The 22,491-nt window shown below is 43.0% G+C and overlaps 1 protein-coding gene across 3 annotated transcripts in view; it reads left to right on the forward strand.

Annotated features, from left to right (window-relative positions):
* The window catches only part of fancf (FA complementation group F), a 137,069-nt gene that overhangs the window by 70,143 nt on the left and 44,435 nt on the right, over window positions 1-22,491 (forward strand). Inside the window, exon 2 of one of the 3 annotated variants that reach the window (XR_013886777.1) lies at window positions 10,320-10,395. The exons of 1 other annotated variant lie outside the window; for it this stretch is intronic. The gene's annotated coding sequence lies outside the window, so the exon portion shown is untranslated. Of the gene's footprint in view, window positions 1-10,319; window positions 10,435-22,491 lie in introns of those variants that run through there. One more of the 3 variants, XM_080189891.1, reaches the window with a different exon arrangement.

Below are 22,491 nucleotides of genomic sequence, written 5' to 3' on the forward strand. Positions count from 1 at the left end.
TTGCAAATGTCAATGAGCCCTTGAGACAGCTTTTGAGACACGGTCAGTAGTAATGCTGAACTATGGAGCAGCAAAATGCCTTTGAAAGGGTAGCATCTTGAGACGGGCAGTTGCCCAGGCATGCCCTACAAGCACCCACAAGCAACAGAATGGGTGCTGCCATGAAGCCACATGGCCTCACTGGTTGCTGACACTAATTATAAGTATTGGAAAACTGAAGCCATTGGGTGAGGTCCCTCCCGCCGGTTGGACCTTCCAGTTCCTCTGAAGTCAAAGGAGATTTAAATGGCTCGTCGCATTTTCTGGCCCTGTCCTCAACATGATGGGGCTGTAAAATTCCACCCACTGTTTTTTGGTCCCCACAGTAACCTCCATTCCCTGTCTAGCAACTTCATTCATCTCCTTGGCAACAGTATGCAATTAAACAAGCCTTATCATAGCAGTACTTAAAGTCTTTAAAAATTTTTTTTTTAAAGTTTATTTATTAGTGTCACAAGTGGGCTCACACTAACACTGCAAAGTGAAAATCCCTGAGTCGCCACACTCCAGGGCCTGTTCGGGTACACTGAGGAAGAATTTAGCGTGGTCAATGCATCTAACCAGCACATCTTTCGGACTGTGGGAGGAAACCGATGCACCCGGAGGAAACCCACGCAGACATGGGCAGAACATGCAGACTCTGCACAGACAGTGACCCAAGCTAAGAATTGAACCGGGGTCCTGGCTCTGTGAGGCAGCTCTGTTAACCATTGTGGCACCACAGTTGACTCTGAGATAAGCTTCTGATTGCATATTTATGCCTGCCTATTTTCACATCCATATCATTGCCTGACTCCTTCCCTGTTGTAGCTTATTCATGCCTTTGTTACATCTAAACTTGGCTATTCCTATCAGCTCCTGTCTGGTTTCTACATGAAATCGTCCAAAGCTTTGATTCCTGTCTAAATTCACACCATGTTGTGTTTGCCTATCAAACCTGTGCCAGCTGAGCTACATTGGCTTCTGGTCTACCAGTGCCTTGATTTTAGAATTCTCATTATTTTTTCCAAACTCCTCTTTATCACTGTCTTCCTCTCCAGCTCCACCACCCCCTGAGGTCATGAAGGTCCTCTAAATATCAGTGGCTATTGAGCATTATCAATATTAATCTCTCACCCATTGGCCTTCGGTTGTGTGGGCACTCTGCTCTTGAACTCCCTCCTAACAACTCTTCATCTTTTCACTATGCTTTTCTCTTTTAGGACACTCCTAAAAATCTACCTTTATAACCAAGCTTTTGGTTGCTGTAACCAGTGTGAGAGGCTGGTGTGTGCATTGCACAGGAGACGTCACATGAAGGTGCATTCACTGATCCTAATCATTGGCATGAGGCCATTAGACTACTTGAGGGATATGGGCCAAATGCTGGCAATTGGGACAGGCTTAGTAGTTAAAAATTGGGTGGCATTGACAAGCTTGGCTGAAGGGCCTGTCTCCATGCTGTAAACTTCTATGACTCTATTAGTCATAAGTAGACTTACATTAAAACCGCAATAAAGTTACTGTGAAAATCCCCATAGTTGCCATACTCTGGCGCCTGTTCAGCTACACTAGGGGAGAATTTAGCATGGCCAATGTACCTAACCAGCATGTCTTTCCGACTGTGGGAGGAAACCAGAGCACCCGGAGGAAACCCATGCAGACACGGGAAGAACGGCAGTTACCCAAGGCCAGAATTGAACCCAGGTCCCTGGCGCTGTGAGGCAGCAGTGCTAACCACTGTGCCACTGTGCCGCTCCTCACTGTAATCTCATCTACAGCACCTGTTTGCCTCATGCAGTTGTTAAGTCTGCCAGATTCTACTGCCCAGACACCAGGAATTGGCCTCTCTGGTCAGTTGCTCCAACTCCTTTGTGCCTAAGGGTTTCTTGGTCCACCACGGAATAATCACATCTTTCATCCTGTCCACTTCTGCCACTAATGTCTCTAGCGCTGCAGTCAAGAGTTTAGAGTCTTCTGTCTGCTCTTGTGTCACATTTGTATTGTTTAAAATTTGAGCCTATTGATTCAGTATCAACCTACTATCATTATGTGTTGCCTTAAAACACTTTGCCTCTCTACATCTATTTTTCTCCTCTGGGACATTCCTTATACCGTCCTCTTTGACCAACCTTTCGATCACCTGCCCACAGGTGATGTGACTCAGTTTTTGTTTGGTAACTCCTAAATCATGCCTTTGGATACTTTAGTACGTTAAAAGTGCTATATACGTCCAAAGATGTGTGGGTTAGGTGGACTGGCCATGCTAAATTGCCTCGTAGTATCAGGGGGACTAGCTAGGGTAAATGCATGGGGGTTATGGGGATAGGGTCTGGGTGGCAATGTGGTTGGTGCAGACTCAGTGGCCTGAATGACCTCCTTCTGCACTGTAAGACTTTATGATTCTATAAATGCAAGATATTGTTGTTACACAAACTGCACTCCAATTTGACTGTTGGGAAAATAATGCATCCTCATTTGGTTAAATGAGATTCACTCAAGCATTTGAATGTTCTGTAACCACATCCCCGGGTCAGGGCTATATGATCAGCTAGCAAATTATGACTTTTTGGAACAGGCAGTCTGAATTGCTTGATTTCCTCAGAAGGGGCAGTGGATATTAAAATATTAATACCACCAGGCGACGGAGACAGAATGAAACAGCTACAACAGCTGAGTCTCAACTTCACTCTGGGGACTATCACCCTGCTTTTCAAACCTCAGCATGTCGTGGCTCCAGAAGCAGATTTAATTTATTAGCCAAATTTACAGCAAATAGATTATTTCTGTCTCGGTAATAAACCTGACACGAAACATGCACCTCATGAATAACAGAGAGTTGGCGAACACACAAGAGTGACAATTTCTTCAGTATCAGTCCTTAGTTAAGGAAGTACAGCTCTTACCGTGGCAGTACTTTACCTATTCTCTTCACAGAATTTAAAATGTGCCAAGCAATGGCTATTACAGGCTGCATTTGCCCTCCAAACATGGCCGCTGTGCTCCTATTTATTTTTGTGGCTTTGTGCCTGCATTCTTCTTTTGTGTCATTTTATTTCTTTGAGCTGCAAGGCAGAGCTGCAAGGCATTGAGGGGATAGAGTTGTCCCAAAGGAGTGGAGGGTTACTGGCGAGGTCCCACGGTAAAGATCTTTGCATTTAGAACAGGTTCAGTGTAAAAAGGCTTCTTGCACTTGTCAGAGGCTGTTATTAAAACGTGTGCGCCTCGCTGCCTTTCAGCTCAGCAGAAATGAATCCATCACACTGTGGGGAAACATCCCTTATTTAATCATTTCATTTCAGCACAATGTGTGCGTACAGCAGTTAAAAAATGGAAAAAAAACAATACCACAGCGAAAGATTCCCAGATGGCAATGAACTCTGCGGCAGTCAGTCCCTAATGCTCAAAATTAATAAAAGATTTTTGTTTAAAAACTTAAATTTAGCCCCTTCGTTGTTCGGTAATGGAATCTCTCCTTTAGCTGTACCGGCGCATCCCACGTATGGAAGATTTGAAGCTGGAAAATTTTCCTTCCTCTGTATAATTGCAACAGAAGCATTCAGCTCTGAAAAGCCCAGCATGTGCCACAGCAGCTCCAACACTGGAGGGCTGACTTTCCGATGAGCAGACTGCGTTTAAAATTCTCTGTATCACTAACATTTACAGTTGGCTTTGCCGAGCGAGGCAGCTTTTGATGCTGCCTTTTAGAACACTCAGTTATTGTGAGCCCTCTGTACTTTTCACTTGGGCATCCTAATAGATCACTTGATATTGACTACATCCACGGTGATGCCTGAGGGTAGCGGGCACTTTGGTAGATTTTGGGAAGTAAGGGGTGGAAAATTGTAAAAAAAAATGCAGTGGTGAAGATGAGGAACGTAATAGAATTATTTTCTGTCTGGACATGGCTGTAGTGAGGGAGCTTGCTGAAGGCCTGGCCTCCCCAGCATGAGTATATTATACGTGAGTATATTATCAAATAAATAGGTTGGACTAAAACCTGGTGTTGTCAGACTTTTTACTGTGTTTACGCCAGTCCAATGCCGGCATACCCACATCATGACTCCCCAGCATGTGTCAGATTTAATAACCACGTGAGGCAAACAGGTGCTATAGATGACACTACAGTGAAGGGCAGCCCAGGGCAAAATGGTTAGTACTGCTACCTCACAGCGCCAGGAACGCACATTCAATTCTGGCCTTGGGAGCCTTTCTGTGTGGAGTTTGCATGTTCTCCCTGTGTCTGTGTGGGTTTCCTCCAGATGCTCCAGTTTCATCCCACATTCAAAAGACCTGCTGGTTAGGTGCTTTGGCCATGCTAAGTTCTCCCTCAGAGTACCCGAACGGGTGTCGGAGTGTGATCACGATGAGGATTTTCACTGTAATTTCATTACAGTGTTACTATAAGTCTGCTTGTAACTAATAGAATCATAGACGTTTATAGCACAGAAACAGCCCTTCGGCCCAACTTGTCCATGCCGCCCAGTTTTTACCACTAAGCCAGTCCCAAGTACCCACATTTGGCCAATTTCCCTCTATACAAATCTTATCCATGTAACTATCTAAATGCTTTTTAAAAGACAAAATTGTACCCACCTCTACTATTACTTCTGGCAGCTCATTTGAGATACTGTGAGTGAAAAACTGCCCATCTGGACCCTTTTGAGTTACTTCTCTCTCACCTTAAACCTATGACCTCTAGTTTTAAACTCCCCTACTTTGGGAAAAGATGTTGACTGTCTAACTTAGCTCATACCTCATTATTTTATAGACCTCTATAAGTTCACCCCTAAGCTTCCTACACTCCAGAGAAAAAAGCGCCAGTCTATCCAGCCTCTCCTTATAACTCAAATCATCAAGTCACGGTAGCATTGTAGTAAATCTTTTCTGCACCCTTTCTAGTTTCATAATATCTTTTCTCCAATAGGGTGACCAGAACTGTACACAATATTCCAAGTGTGACCTTACCAATGTCTTGTAAAACTTCAATAAGAAGTCCCAACTCCTGTATTCAATGTTCTGACCAATGAAATCAAGCACGCTGAATGCCTTCTTCACCACCCTGTCCACCAGTGACTCCACTTTCAATGGGTTATGATGCTGCACTCCTAGATTTCTTTGTTCTATAACTCTCCCCAACGCCCTACATTAACTGAGTAGGTCTTGTCTTGATTCAATCTACCCAAATGCATCACCTCACATTTATCTAAATTAAACTCCATCTGCCATTCATCAGCCCACTGGCCCAATTTCTCAAGATCCCAATGCAATCCTAGATAACCTTCTTTGCTGTCCACTATGTCACTAATGTTGGTGTCATCTGTGAACTTACTAACTAGGCCCCCTAAATTCTCATCCAAATCATTAATATAAAAGAAATAGACTTTAACTTTAAAAAAATATATCGGTTCAGGGGATTAGCAGGGTAAATACGAAGGGCTACGGTGTAAGCATGTCTAAGAGTCGGTGCAGACCTAATGGATTGAATCGCCTCCTTATGCATTGTAGATGCTATGATGCCTGTGTCCACTTCTGTGCAAATCAGATGCCCTCTCATTGACCCCAGGATGAGTGCTGGAGGGCATCAGCAAGTAGAATCACATCCTAACCCTTGGGGTTAACTAAGGATTTTCACTGCATGTGCTTTATTTGTTGCAACATTAAATGTATCCTCCCACGTTTGCTGATTTAGTTATCTGGACCATTAGCCTCTCTGCACCTCTACAAAGCTTCATCATGTTTTCTCATCTAATTCCTCATCCCAAAATATATCACCGTACATTTCTCTGTGCACTTATATTTCATCTGATATCCATCGATTCTTTCAAGGCAGTGCAAACAGCGCAATAGGCATCTGGGGAAATTATCTGCATGCTTCCACTAGAGAGCAGCAGCAAATCAAAGCTGACCCAGCTTCACCACTGATTTTGTGAGATCCTGTGTCATATTTGGTTTATTCTGTTTGAGTGAAGCTGACAGTAGGTTGAATGCATGGGAGTGCTTAGTAGTAAGGGATTCTGACATCAGTCTTCTGCATTAGATATTTCATTACAGTTGAAACTTTGCAACTCAAAAGCGGCCAACATGAGGAATGGCATTGGTCAGGTGTCCTACTCATATGTGATATTCAAGCGCGAGGGATAAATTAGATCAGAACCTCACTTAAGTATCTGGTTCAAATTCATCTGCATTTATTTCTGCCGGACCTTGATATTCAGTTAATTGATACCAGCCGGAGTTCTCTGGCCTTGCCCATGATTGGGGTTGTCCAGTTCCGCTGCTGTAAACAGAGATCTGGCTGACTGCCAAATTCTCCATTCTCGCTGACAGCAATGGTAGGAAGTGTGAGACTGGAGAATTCCAGCCATTGTATCTATGGGCTAATTGTGTCAGGCATTCTGTTTCTTGCTCCTATGGAGCGTTGGGGTAGATACACTGGGCCAAATAGCCTCCTTCTGCACTGTAAAGATTCTGTGATTCTGTTTGTGCGTATTTTCTATGAAATTCTTTGATGTGAGAAGGAATTTTTTGATACTAAGCTCACAAAATAAACACATTGGGCAGGAATCCACTCCCAGCCCCCACCCCATGGTGTGTTTCATGGCAACTGCCCTCATTTATGCTGGCGATTCTCTTTTATACTTGGCATGTAAGCCAACCCCAAGTTTTGGAGGGAGTTGTCAAGGCATCAAAGATTAACTAATAGCCAATCTCTACGGTATACAGTGAGGAGATTTCCAATGCAGTTGTAACATTGCAGTTTTGTCTGAATGGAGCAATGCATGGGTTTTAATGTTTAAGTGTACTTTTCAGAAGTTGTCCTATAACATGCCAAGTTTTTTCGGTATTTGTGAGTCTGCTTCAAAATCATGAGTTTGCTTACAGTTACCCGGACATTGTCAGGTTCTTCTTCAGGTTTCACTACTCGGTCATCCTTAAATCCCACATCCCCTTTTAACATCAGGATTCCTTTTGACACATCATGTAAGGACTGTACACACCCCGGACATTCACTCTTACACCTTCTTCCGTTGGGAAAAAGAAACAGAAGTCTGATGCCAACTACCAATTGACTGAGGAACAGCTTCACCCCTGCTGCTGTCAGACTTTTGAAAGGACCTACTTTGCACTAAGTTGATCTTTCTCTACACCCGAGTTATGACTGTAACACTATACCCTGCACTCTCTCCTTCTCTACGTATGTGTAGCATGCAAGACACAATACTTTTCACTGTATACCAATAAAATAATAAATCAAATCAAATCAAATCAAGTTTCATAGAACTCCATAATTGTAAATCAACAATTGCCTAAAATTAATGGACAATCGCTGCCAGCCGTCGTAGGATATTAGCATGCCTCTTTTAAAATGCTTTTTGAATGGGTTGCAGCATCCATTTTTCCAGTTTCCACCAGCAGATAGTCATTATGTGCTTGACAATTTATTGCTTCACGTACAGACTCTGGTGCTCATGATCTCGGCTCTGTCTCATTGTGTTTGCAACTTATACAGCACAATGACCATATGGACCACATCTCCACTGAGGAACAATCAAAATGGGCACGGACTGGTATCAACAAATATGCATTTTTATGCACAACTTCTCCAAGTTTTCACTGCTGTAATTACTGGCATGATAGTATTGTCATTGGACTAGTAATCCAAAGATCCAGGGTGAAGGGGATCAAAGGATATGGGGGGAAGGTAGGATCAGTTGAATCGGATGATCAGTCATGATCATTGTGAATGGTGGAGCAGACTTAAAGGGTCAAATGGCCCCATCCTGCTCCTGTTCTCTATGTTTCTAATATTCTGGGTTCAAATCCCAGCATGGCAGATGATGGCATTTGAATTCAATAAAAATCTGGAATTTCAAGTCCATGAAATGATTGTCAGTTGTTGTAAAAACCCATCTGGTTCAGTATTGTCCTTTAGGGGAAGGAAATCTGCCAACTTTGCTTGGCCTGGCCTACATGTGACTACAGACTCACAGCAGTATGGTTGATTCCGAAATGGCCTAGAAAGCTACTCAAGGGCAGTTTAGGGATGGACAATAAACGTTGGCCTTGCCAGTGATGCCATTCCATGAAAGAATAAAAAACACATTGATAGCATGATTCTACTTTTAGCCAGAGAATCATGGAATATTACATGCAAACATACAAAATAGGGGCAGGAGTATGCCATTCAGCTCCATGAACCTGCTCCAACATTCAATAATGACTTATTTCTTTGTGTTGAGTTCTATATTCCCATCAACACCCCCGATAATCTTTGATTCCTTTGCCTAACAGAAATCTATCTACCTCTGCCTTAAAATATGTTCAATGTCCCCACCTCCTTTGCCTTCTGAGGCAAAGGGTTCCAAATTCGCCCAACCCTCTGAGAGTAAAAAAAAACTCCTCACCTCTGTCTTCTAAGGACACTTAATTTTAATAGTTAATTAGAGCTTAGAAGGAACTTGTTTGGTTCATAATAAAAATATGAAATGCTGCATAATCTCAGTAGGTTTGGCAACTGTTTGAGATCCAAATAGCCCTTCTATAGAAATGTAGCAAGATAGAAATGTACAGAATGTAGAGTGGGAAAGAGTGTGGAGAAACTATGGAAGAAAAGAAGAACAATGCATCAAAGGAGATATGGACAAATTTGTCATGGACATAAGGCCATAAGACCATAAGAAATAGGAGCAAATTTGGGCCACTTGGCCCATCAGGCTGCTCCACCATTGGATCATGGTTGATGTGTCTCAACCACATTCTCCTCCTTTTCTCTGTAATCTTTGATCCCCTTAGCAATCAAAAATCTCTGTCTTAAATACACTTAATGACGTAGCCATAAACTCTGCAGAGTCACCACCCTCTGGCTGAAGGAATTCCTCCTCATCTTAGTTCTGAAGAGTTGTTTCTTTATTCTGAGGCTGTGCCTTCAGATTCCAGTCTCTCCTACTAATGGAAACATCTTCCCCACATCCGCTCTATCCAGGCCTTTCAATATTCTGGAAGTTTCAATGAGATCCCCCCTCATCCTTCTAAATTCTATTGTGCAAATAGAGAAGAAGCATCTATAAAGGTGCCAGTCACCTTGAGTCCCCTGGTGGAGCACGCAGAGACCCAGCGTAAACAGTGGAAAGAGATCACAGATTCATCATCCTCTGAGTGGAGAAACTTCTCCTCATTGGCCTAAATGGCCTGGCCATACCCTGACACTGTTCCGGCCCCAGCCAGAGAAAACAACACCCCTGCATCCAGTCTGTCCAGTCCTATCAGAATTTTACACTTTTCAATTAGATTCCTCTCATTCTTCTAAATTCCAGTAAATGCAGGCCCAGATAATCCAATCCAGCCTGAATGTGAGATGTATAATCAGCAAGCTTGTTGATGACAAATAAATTGTTGTTGTGGTACACTGTGAGGAAAAAGGCCTTAGATTACAGGATGGTATAGATGGGCTGGTCAGATGGGCAGAAACATGGCAGTAGACTTTAACCCTGAAAAGTGTGAGGTGATGCATTTTGGGAGGATTAATAAGGCAAGGCAATACACAATGAATATCAGGATGCTGGGAAGTACAGAGGGCTAGAGGAACCTTGAGATGCATATGGCATAGTTGTATTTATTAATTGAGGCACGCAATATAAGAGCAGGGAGGTTATGATGAAGCTGTATACAATGCTTGTGAGACCACAGCTAAGTTACTGGATATAGTTCTGATTGTCACACTATGGAAAGAATGTGATTGCACCAGAAAGAACGCAAAGGAGATTCGCCAAGATGTTGCCTGGGCAAAGTTTCAGCTATGTAGAAAGGCTGGCTAGGTTGGGATTGTTTCCCATTGAGGAGAGGATGCTCTAGCTTTATGAGACATGTAAGAAAAGGTAGCATCTTATGGGTATTTTCCTTGGTCCAGGCTTGAGTTTTCTTGTTGTTCCCACCCCCCACATTCACAAAATTAATTTTGGCTTTCTTGATCTTCTTCTGCCTTCAACATCACATTAATTACCTTCTGTAATCATTTGTCCTGAGTATTTAAGCTTGACCCAGCATGACAGCATCCACTTCAATCTTCATTCTAATTTCTTCTAATATATTCCTTCTAATTACCATTGTTTTTGATTTTTTGATGATCTTACTCGAGCTATATTCTAAGCTTGCAGATTTTATTTGATATTTTGCAGGGCTGCTCCTGATTTTTTAAGTACTGCTGTGTCAATGTAACAAAGCAGTATTGAAGGTTTATTACATTCTTGCCTCCATTTCCCTGCAAGTACATCTAACTCTGAATATTTGTTCTGTTACAGGTCGAATGATTTTGACGACAGTGGTGTAATTGTATTGCCTTATTGTACTCCTCTCTTCACTTGAAACATGTCTGGTTGACCATCTTCTACTGTCATGTTCTCCATTTGGTCCCAACATAGATTATGTAAAAATCTCACATCATTACTGTCATTGTCACATTTCAACAACATAACTTTCAATGGTAAACATGATTGAATAGTATTTGGAGCATGTAAGTAAAATCCCAGATGACCATAGGCTGCTCTCCCCTTTGAGGGGGGAGAGCTGACTGGTTTTAACATGAAGATCACTACACCTCAGGAAAAGGGCAAGGTTGAGAAGGTGGGACCTTCATGAATGAATAAGCTCAGGTGGTATGGGAATTGAACTCACACTGTTTGTTTCAGTCTGTATCATGTACCAGCTGTCCAGCCAACTGGGCTAAACGAGCCCCCATTGAGCATACATAAATGTTCTTGTTTACATCTAGATGTTTATTGCAGATTTTCTCAGGTGAAATATTTGTTCCCTTGTTCCTATTCCAGGTCTAAATCCAGACTGCGTTTCACCAATTTCTGCTTCAAATGGCCTATTATCTCTTTCCATTATGATTTCAAAGTCAATTTAATGATATGACTCATTAAGCTTACAGTTCCGAAATGATTTCTGACCATTGTTTTAGGTTTCTTAGGTTACTCAATGAATAATGAATGTCTTAAATCATTGGAATGTATCCTTTGATCACAAATTTCTGTTATCCCTTCTGTTATTTGGATGTTCTCTTTGTGACTTCATCGACACCTGTAGGTTTCCCTGTACCCATTAATTTCAGTGCATTCTTTTACCTCTAATATCATAATATTTGCTCCAAGAGATAAGAGGCTGAGGTGTTACCTTATAGAGGTCTATAAAATAATGAGGGGCATAGACAAGGGAGATAGTCAATACCTTTTCCCAAATGTAGAGGAGTCTAAAACTAGAGGGCATAGGTTTAAGGTAAAACAGAAGAGATACAAAAGTGTCCAGAGGGGCAATTTTTTCACACAGAGGGTGGTGGGTGTCTGGAACAAGCTGCCAGAGGTAGCAATAGAGGTGGGTACAATTTTATTTTTTAAAAAGCATTTAGATAGTTACATGGGTACAATGGGTACAGAGGGATATGGGCCAAATGTGGCAATTGGGTTTAGCTTAGGGGTTTTTAAAAAAAGGGCGGCATGGACAAGTTGGTCCAAAGGGTCTACTTTCATGCTGTAAACCTCGATGACTATAATTGTGTAGAAGTTTAGTTCAGCCACATTTGGAATAGTGTATACAGTTCTGTGAACTGCACAGGAACAGTGGCACAGTGGCTAGCATTGCTTCTTCACAGCACCAGGGACCTGGGATTCCCGGTTTGGGTCACTGTCTGTGTGGAGATTGCACATTTTCCCCTTGTCTGTGTGGGTTTCCTCCTGATGATCTGCTTTCCTCCTACAGTCCAAAGATGTGTGGGTTATATACATAGGATTAGGAGGACTGGGCTTAGGTGGGATTGTGATTGGTGCAGACTCGAAGAGCCGAATGACCTCCTTCTGCGCTGTAGAGATTCTATAATTCTATGATTCTGGTCACCACATTACCAAAAGGATGAGGAGACTTTGGAGATAGTACAGAAAACGTTCACTAGGATGTCGCCTGGTCTGAAGGGTATGAGCTATGAGGAGAGATTGGGCAAACTTGGTTTGTTTTAACTTGAACATCGGAGGCTGAGTAGTCGACCAGAAAGAAGTTTACAAAATTATGAGAAACACGGATAGAATGGATAGACGGAGTATTTTTCCCAACTACTTAAGGACAAAGGTTTAAGGTAAAAGCGGGAAGTTTAAAGGAGATGTGAGAGACAGGTTTTTTATACAGAGGGCGGTGAGTGCCTGGAACGCACTGCCTGAGGACGTGTAGAAGTAGGTACAATGGCAATGTTTAAGAGGCATCTTGACAGATACATGAATAAGCAGGGACTAGAGGAATATGGACCGCATAGAGGCACAAGGTCTTTAGCTTAGAAAGCCATCATGTGTCGGCACAGGCTTGATGGGCCAAAGGGCCTGTTTCTGTGTTCTACTTTTTTTTCTTCTTTAAGTTGTTGGGCTCATTCTATCCCTTCTACCATTACCCGTCTTCACACGTCTTAGAATGGGTGACAACACGCACACTACCCCAGCCAAAAACTGTGGGTGGGATTTTCTGGCCATGCTCGCCCTGAAACCAGAAAATCCCACCCAAGGATTCCCATGGCGGGTGGAACTGGAAAATTCGCACCCCCCATGCCCCAAAATTAACTGAGTATGATAATGACAATCACCTTTCACAGACTTTATATTTTGCTTTTAATTTCACATTGCCAGACCTTGACTTTTCATTTACCTATAGGCTCCTGGCATTTACACTTTTCAAATATCAGTATTTTTAGAAATGAGTCCAGCGTGTCTTGCCTGTGTACCTCTGACAGAAGCCAAAGCCCTGACCTTTCCATATCGCAGGTTATTGATTACCACTGCGCGCCAATTGGGACTCAGCCAGTAAGACATAGAATTTAACAGCCTACCCTGAAATCATCCAGCAGTTTTGAAAGAATGTCAAACAAACAGGTTTTTTTTTAACCTGAAAGGTCAGTAAAACTCCTTTCTGTTGAAATCAGTGATAAATATCAGAATAGTTCATAGAATCCCTGTGGCGCAAAAGGAGGCCATTTGACCCTTCGGGCCTGCACCGACCGCAGTCCCACCTGTCCCCATAACCCCAGGCATTTATCCTGGCTAATCCCACTGACACTAAGGGCCAATTTAGCATGGCCACTCCACCTAACCCACACATTTTTGGAGTATGGGAAGAAACCGGAGCACCCTGAGGAAACCCATGCAGCAAGAATGTGCAAGCTCCATGCAGACAGTCATCCGAGGCTGGAATTGTACCCAGGAGCCTGGTGCTGTGAGGCATCAGTGCCAACCACTGTGCCACCGTGCCACCAGGAATCCATTCCAAATGTAGACTTTGTCAGTTGGTACTCAGGCCAACTATAATGCCTGCATTGCCAGTTAAAGCTTAGAAATCTGAACATGTCTGACATCATATTCATGTATTTTCTTTTTCTCCTTCAAATATTAATCCAATTCCCTTTATAGGTTATTGTTCATTTGTTTCCACCTCTCTCTCAGGCTGTGAATTTCCAATGCTATTCACTGTTAATGGTTCCCAAATGATAAACCTCCCACACAATTATTGTTTTGTGCTTTGGGAGAAAAAAAAAATTTAAACATCCTTAATGTGATCACTGGGATAGGTATAGAAGGAGAGTAGAATTACTTAGCTTGAAGTTTATTTATTAGTGTCACAAGTAGACTTACATTAACATTGCAATGAAGTGACTGTAAAAGTCCCCTAGTCGCCACACTCCGGCGCCTGTTCGAATACACCGAGGGAGAATTTGGCATGGTCAATGTACCTAACCAGTACATCTTTCAGATTGTGGGAGGAAACTGGACCACCCAAAGGAAACCCATGCTGACACAGGGAGAACGTGCAGACTTCGCACAGACAGTGACCCAAGCTGGGAATTGTACCTGGGATCCTGGCTCAGTATTTAATATCAATATCAAATAATCAATATTTAAATCAATAGTATTATGTACAAACTAGGAAAATAACAACTTAGGGAAAACTCTTTACCTGTCACAAATACATACTATTCATGTACCATAAACCAGCTTAGATTGAGCATAACTGGGGAAAATGTATCCTTTCATTTTTATTTTGTTGCTTTTGACCCAACTATTCTGTTTAAATCTCTAGTCGTTATGCTTATCCCACACTGAAATTGAAATATATGGAATTCATGTGAAACATGAATTTCCCAGCTCCACATCCTATATCTCCTCTTGCTGCAAGAATATCTGCCTACTGCATATAAAGAGAGCAATCCTTGTCACTGGCACACATATCCAAACTAGTCCTTCACTATGCATTAATGAGCCCTGGTCCTTCCATATGCCCATGTGTAACATTTCTCGGTCCAGAGAGGTTGTGAAGCACCAGCGTTCTAAGATCTGAAAGATGAAGTGAGCTTTATCACACAGCCACGTAACTAAACTCGACCAGGAATTTGTGCGGTAATAACGGCAGGGCAGACTAACAGAATCATTCTGTAAAAGAGCTGCTACTGCCTATAAGATAGCATAACCTATAGACGTGGGATAGATACTCATGCATCTGTACATAAAGACCAACACTCCAGCAATGTGTCAAGCAATATGCAAGTAAAATGAATCTGGAGTAGTGGTTAAATTTTTTTATTTCATTCATGATTTCTGGGTGTCACTTGCTCATCCCTAATTGTCTCTTGAACTTAGTGCCTTATTAGGCTACTCAAGACAGTAATTTAAGAGTCAACCAAAATGCTATTGCTCTGAAGTCACATGTAGGCCAGATCAGGTAATGATGGCAGATTTCCTTCCCTAAAGGTCATTCATGAACGAGATGGGTTTTTAAGATTATTGACAATGAGTTCATGATCATCATTGGACTTTTTAATGCAAGGTTCTTATTGAATTCAAATTTCACCATCTGCTGTGCTGGGATTGACACCTGTGTCCCTGGAACATTAACCTGGGTCTCTGGATTGCTAGCCCAGTGACAATACCACTAACTACTGCCTCCCCTGAGTTATAGGTGCTACCCTTTTGGAAGGATGTCAAGGATGGAGAGAATGCAGAATGGTGTCGGATGATGGATTTCAGTTATGTGGGAGAGACATGGAGAAGCTAAGGTTGTTTTCTTTAGAACAATGAAGGTTAAGAAGAGATTTTATAGAGGTGTTCAAAATCATAATTGGTAATTGAAGTAAGGAAGAACTGTTTCATTGGCAGAAACCATTATTGGAGGACACAGATTTGAAACGATTAGCACAAGAATCAGAAGCTGCTTCTTCTTCACGTAACACTGGCGCAGCACGCTGGCACCATGGTTGGCACTGCTGCCTCATAGTGCCAGGGACCCGGGTTCAATTCTGGCCTCAGACCACTGTCTGTTTGGAGTTTGCACATTCTCTCCATGGCTGCATGGGTTTCCTCTGGGTGTTGGTTTCCTCCCATAATCCAAGGACATGTGGGTTAGGTTGATTAGCCATGCTAAATTGACCCTTGGCATCAAGGGATTAGCAGGGTACTTAAGTGGGGTTATGGGAATAGGGCCTGGGTGGGACTGTGGTCAGTGCAGACTTGATGGGTCAAATGGCCTCATTCTGCACTGTAGGGATTCTATGATTCTACACCAATTGCTTCAACCAGAGCGAATCTGATGATTAACAATTTCTATCCCCAAATTTCTATCTTCTGCCAACACCGACCCCCAAGTACCAGAAAGTATTCACTTTCTCCAAAAGCACTAGGAAATTTTTTAAATGCTCAGAGTTGCTGTGATCTGGACTTCATTGCCTGGAGGATGATGGAAGCCGAGTTAGTAATAACATTTAAAGAGAAGAGCTGAAAGGAAAATGAATTAATGGGCTATGGATAAGTGGGGCTAAGGGCAGAAATCTACAGCAGAGATGATGGTTTAACGGCTCTTCTATTCTACGATTCTATGGTGAATAAACATTTTCCAGGAGCGCCCATGCCAATTTCATATTCAGACAAATTAACTTCTTGGAATTCTTGGAGACTTTAGTTACTTACTCCAACAATAGCTGACAGTAAGGCCAGAATTTTACCACCTTGCCTGCCCCAGAATCGACACAGGTGAGGCTGGCAGAATGGCATTCTCTGTTGGTCTCAGGTGGGCTCTTATGAACCTCAGGAAGGTGAGGTGGTAAAACTCCGGTACATGTTTCTATAGAAAGAATGTTCCCAATGGCAGGGAGGCCAAAACTAGGGGACATGATTGAGGATAAGGGGTAAACGTTTTAGGAGTAAGGTGAGGAGAAATTTCTTCACCCAGAGAGTGGTGAATCTACTGAATTCACTACCACCGACGTAGATGAAGACAAAAATATTTTGTGATTTCAGGAAGGAATTAAATCTATGTCTCGGGGCTAAAGGGATCAAGGGATATGGGAGGAAGGGGGGAATCAGGATATTGAATTTGATCAATTTGAATTTGATCAGCCGTGATCAAAATGAAGGATCGAGCAGGCTCGAAGGGCTGAATGGATTATTCCTGCTTTGATTTTCTATGTTTCTAATACCTTTACACAATACGTGCATGCAAGCACAGTGAGGTACCTTGACAAACTGGGAAATAGATAGAACGCTCATTTAGCCACGTGAACTGCTCTGAAGTGAAGGGGAGATCTTACAGTACGGCCCCGAGCATGCCTTCAGAGTCCTGGCCACCACAGAACTCATTGACAAGCTGTAAAGGTTATAACAGACTAGAAGGATGATAGAGTACAAGATCTCGTAGAGCAGTTTATGCAAAGGGAAAGACTGGTGCATTAGGCTCTAATTTGCTGATGTCTATTGAGATAAATTGGCTTAAAAACTCGCTATCATCCACTTTGTGGTGTCATGCAAAATTAAATGCATCCCACTGTCCTTTCTTTTTTATCACCTCAGTTCAGATCAAGATAAAGTTGATCTTTACATTTCAAAATATTTCGAAACATTTTCCGAAAAGGGAAATTCTTTACTTGGAAAACAGTGATTATGAAGTTAACAGATTCAAATCAAGTCAGAAGGAAATCTTCCAATTTATAATTTGGAGGATGCTGCAGAAAATTAGTTTGGGATTCCTCTACTCAGCTCATGTGTTTAGAATCCATCTCCCCACAACCCCAGCCATCCTTCACCTCACCAAAAATGTGCAAGTAAAGTTAAAGTTTATTTATTAGTCACAAATAAGGCTTACATTAACATTGCGATGAAGTTACAGTGAAATTCCCCTAATTGTCACACTCTGGCATCTGTTCAGGTCAATGTACCTTACCAGCACATCTTTCAGACTGTGGGAGGAAACTGGAGCACCCGGAGGAGACACACACAGACACGGGGGAAAGTGTCAATGCCACATGGTCAGTGACCAAAGCCGGAAATCGAACCTGGGTCCCTGGTGCTGTGAAGCAGCAGGATGTGCAGTGAGAAAGAGGTCATTTTTCAGGAAAACATCAATGTACATTCCTCGATTGGTATCAAGTAGATCCAAGCATTTACCAAAATAAATCTGATCGGATAGGATGACCAAGCCTCAAATTACGTAGGCACCAATAATAACTGGGGATTAAGTTCAGAATTTAAATGCCTGTAGTTGGTATGATTGTTTGTCCTGAGATGGCTGACACCATTCTGAAGTGTCAAACACATCCTTTCAAAATAAAATCAGAACTTTCTGGAAATGATCAGCAGATCAAACAGCAAACAGCTCACCTCCCAGGAAGCCCTATGCCAGCATGCCATGTAGCCATAATGCACTGAGGGGGCTAAACTGGGGCAGAATGGATCTTCTGCCCCTCAATGGGGAGGACGACCTGCACTGGGGGGGTGTTGGTGGGGAGAAGGGTACTCTGATCTCCTAAGGGCAGTCCGCAAAAATAGAACTTCCTTTCTGTCCCACCTGTTGAAGAACACTTTTTTTAAATTGGGCTGCCCACTCCCAACTGTTCCATGGCATGAGCAGTATATTATCAGGGTCAATTAGCTTGCTAACAAGCTGACTGAACCTTTGATTATTTCCCCCCCCCCCCAAACCCCACTGATCCCTCACCTTACATTATAGAACATAGAACATTACAGCGCAGAACAGGCCCTTCGGCCCACGACGTTGCGCCGACCAGTTAAAAAGCAATGACCCTCTAACCTAAACCAAACCCTTTCCATCCATAAACCTATCCACGGATCTCTTAAACGCCCCCAAACTAGGCGCATTTACAACTGCAGCAGGCAGGGCATTCCAATCTCTCACCACCCTCTGGGTAAAGAACCTACCCCTGACATCCATCCTATAACTACCACCCCTTAATTTAAAGCTATGCCCCCTCGTGCTAGCTTTCTCCATCTGAGGAAAAAGGCTATCACTGTCCACCCTATCTAAACCTCTAATCATCTTATATGTTTCAATAAGGTCCCCTCTTAGCTGCCTTCTTTCTAACGAAAACAACCCCAAATCCCTAAGTCTCTCCTCATAGGACCTCCCCTCCATACCAGGCAACATCCTGGTAAACCTCCTCTGCACCCTCTCCAAAGCCTCCACATCCTTCCTAAAATGTGGGGACCAGAACTGCACACAATACTCCAAGTGCAGCCGCACCAGAGTCTTGTACAGTTGCAACGTGATGCTGCGGCTCCTAAATTCAATCCCCCTACCAATAAATGCCAAGACACCGTATGCCTTCTTAACAACCCTATCTACCTGATTCCCAACTTTCAGGGATCTATGTACACATACACCTAGATCCTTCTGTTCATCCACACTATTCTGAGTCCTACCGTTAGCCCTATACTCCACACATCTGTTATTCCTGCCAAAGTGAATTACCTCACACTTTTCCACATTAAACTCCATCCGCCACCTCTCGGCCCAGCTCTGCAACTTGTCCAAGTCCCCCTGTAAACTAAGACACCCTTCCTCACTATCTACCACACCTCCGACTTTGGTGTCATCAGCAAATTTACTAATCCACCCAACTATACCCTCATCCAGATCATTTATAAAAATTACAAACAGCAGTGGCCCCAAAACAGATCCCTGAGGCACACCACTTGTAACTGAACTCCATGACGAATACTTACCATCAACCACCACCCTCTGTCTCCTATCCGCCAGCCAATTCCTGATCCAATTACCTAAGTCACCCTCAATCCCATACATCTGCATTTTCTGCAGAAGCCTTCCATGGTGAACCTTATCAAACGCCTTACTAAAGTCCATATATACCACGTCAACTGCCTTACCCCCATCCACCCCTTTGGTCACTTTCTCAAAAAACTCAATAAGGTTAGTAAGGCACGACCTACCCTCCACAAAACCATGCTGACTATCTCCAATCAATTCATTACTCTCCAAATAACTATAAATCCTATCCCTAATAATTTTTTCTAAAACCTTACCCACAACAGAAGTAAGACTCACCGGTCTATAATTCCCGGGGAAGTCTCTGTTCCCCTTCTTAAACAATTGGACAACATTCGCCATCCTCCAATCCTCCCCACTATACCTGTGACCAACGACGACCTGAAGATCAGAGCCAGAGGCTCTGCAATCGCCTCTCTTGCCTCCCAGAGAATCCTAGGGTAAATCCCGTCCGGCCCAGGGGACTTATCTATTTTCAAGCCCTCAAGAATATCTAGCACATCCTCCTTATCAACTGCAATACTGTCCAGTTTACAACCCTGTAACCCAGTATTCTCCACAGCTACATTTATGTCCCCCTGCGTGAACACCGAAGAGAAATATTGGTTCAGTGCCTCTCCAATCTCTTCCGGCTCCACACACAAATTCCCACTGCTGTCTCTAACTGGCCCCAATCTTGCCCTAACCAACCTTCTGTTCTTAACATATCTATAGAACGCCTTAGGATTCTCCTTAATCCTATCAGCCAAAGTCTTCTCATGTCCTCTTCTAGCCCTTCTTAACTCACTCTTTAACTCCCTCCTAGCCAATCTAAAGCTTTCTAGTGCACTACCTGAGCCCTCAAGTCTCATCTGAACATAAGCTTCCTTTTTCTTTTTAACCAGCGAACCAACTTTCTTAGTGCACCACGGTTCCCTAGCTCGACCAATTCCTCCTTGTCTGACAGGGACATACATATCAAGGACTCGCAGTAGCTGCTCCTTGAAAAAACTCCACATTTCGGACGTTCGTATGGGGTGAGCTTGTGGGTGGATGAGAGGTGACGAGGTTGGCAACTGCCCTATTTTACATGGCTCCCTCCCCCTACGGAAAAGATGCCCAGTGGCCGTAATTTTACTGGTGCGCCCACCCGAGGCTCGTTAAGATCCTGCCCGAGGCCACTGGAGAATACCATTCCGCGATTCACAAATTATAATTCTGGGCCGGATGAGGCAGTAAAAATCCCGCCGTAAGGTGGAGCCCAATGGTGATCAGTATTTTCAGCATCTTCTGTTTTTAGTTTGGATTTCCATCATCTGCAGAAGTTTGTTTGTGTAAGCAGACCCACCCCCCCCCCCCCCCCCCCACCACCCCCACTCTGTGACTTTGGTTCAGCTCTGAGAAAGGCAGCAAAGATAATGGATTTAATGGGCACACACCCAGGAAGGGTGACATTGTTTTCTGGTTCATAATTCATTTTACAACAGAGGATGGTGAGAATGAAAGCATCAGATCCAAAGCTGTGTCACCGCAATCTCCATTCTCAATTTGAAACCATATCAAACACACAGTAAATCAGAGCAGCCCAGCATAATTCTTGTAACCAGATTACAGCGAAAATGAAGCGGCGAATAGCTAAAATCTAATGTGAGCGTGATGAAGTACTTTTTATTGCCAAGTAATTATTTTACTCTGGCCTCTTTTCACTGGGGACACCGAGCTATTGTGTAGCGTGCTAAGTTAATGCAGTGGATTGCGGTTACCATTCAGAGGGAACATGTTGGTATCTATGGGCTGTGTGGATCTTTCAGTTTGTCACTTTAACCCCTTGCCCTGAACTACAGTCTAAGTGGAATTAATGAACAAGCTGCCTGGAGACTTTCACTGTCGGTATGCAAACTGACCATTTTTATTCTTAGCTGGAGAGTGGACGGCCACCATTATAACACCTTTTTAGTTCTAGCCAAGGGAAAAAAAAATGGAGTGTAACGTTGTAATAGAGACAAAGGGGAAACTGACTGTGAATCCCATTGGGATTCCATGCATCATTTATTCGCACTCTGTGTGATGGAGAGGATAGAAAATAAGAAGTGAAACCGCACAAATTACAATCACAACACTGGCTCCTCTGTGGGGAAGGGACTTGCAGGCTGCACTTTCACAACAATGAGTTATTAGGCAGAAGGCAGTTTAAGATTGTGGCCAAAACTATGAAGGAATCGATGCTCCACAAGAGGCTGCCCGACACACAATTGAAAAACCCAAACGCCCTTAGCAATCTCTGCAAAACTGAAGACCTCCTGGGATGACTGCATTTCCCCAGAATATTAATTTGGTCATGTAATCTGTAATCACAGGTGATTGCAGGCAGAGCAATGTTCTCCAGCTCTGCTGCAGTCGAATTTCCAGAAAATTAAGTAGAATATAAAAAATGTACGAGGAAAAAATTAATGAAACAGTAAAGGTCGCTGCTAACAGAGATGTAGAATACCACTAATTCATACCCCATGTATAAGAAATCATAGAAATCATATAATCCCTACAATGCAGAAGAAGGCCATTCAGCCCATCAATCCTTAAGTTTTTTTGAAGTTTATTTATTCGTGTCACAAGTAGGTTTACTTTAAAACTGCAATGAAGTTACAGTGAAAATCCTCTAGTCGCCACACTCCAGCACCCCTTCTGGCACACTAAGGTAGAATTTTAGCATGGCCACTGATTTAACCAGCACATCCTTTGGACCTGCACCAACAACAATCCCACCCAGGCTCTATCCCCAGAACTCCACATATTTATCCTGTTTATTTATCCTGACACTAAAGGGCAATTTAGCATGGCCAATCCACCTAACCAACACATTTTTAGGGTGTGGGAGGAACATGTAAAGGAAATCCCTGCAGACATGGGGAGAATGTGCACACGCCGCACAGACAGCGGCCCAAGGCTGAAATCAAACCTGGGTGCCTGGCGCTGTGAGGCAGCAGTGCGAACCACTGTGCCATCGTGTCACCCTATAATATGTTGTATAGGGTGAGCTGCAGGCAATTTGTGAATAAAATAATTTGATTTAATGAGGGACTAAGGGTATAGAATTTGTAGAATCTTATATAGCACAAATGGAGGTCATTGGGTCCATTGTGACAAGTCACTGACAGAATTATCCACTTGCCCCATAGCCCTGGAATCATTTTATTTCAAATTATATATTCAATACCTTTTTGGAAGTTGCCAATACCAATGAAACCTGCTTCAACCATCTGTCACGCAGTACGGACAACTTTTTTGCATAAACAAATTTCTCTTCAATGTCCAACTATTTAAAATCTGCAGCGTCTACTTGTCAACCTGCCATCCAATTGGAAACAGTCTTTTTCTTACTTGCTCTTGTCACATCCC

Source organism: Carcharhinus amblyrhynchos, chromosome 6 (assembly GCF_965287045.1).
Source record: "Carcharhinus amblyrhynchos chromosome 6, sCarAmb.v2.hapA, whole genome shotgun sequence".
Classification (NCBI taxonomy): domain Eukaryota; kingdom Metazoa; phylum Chordata; class Chondrichthyes; order Carcharhiniformes; family Carcharhinidae; genus Carcharhinus; species Carcharhinus amblyrhynchos.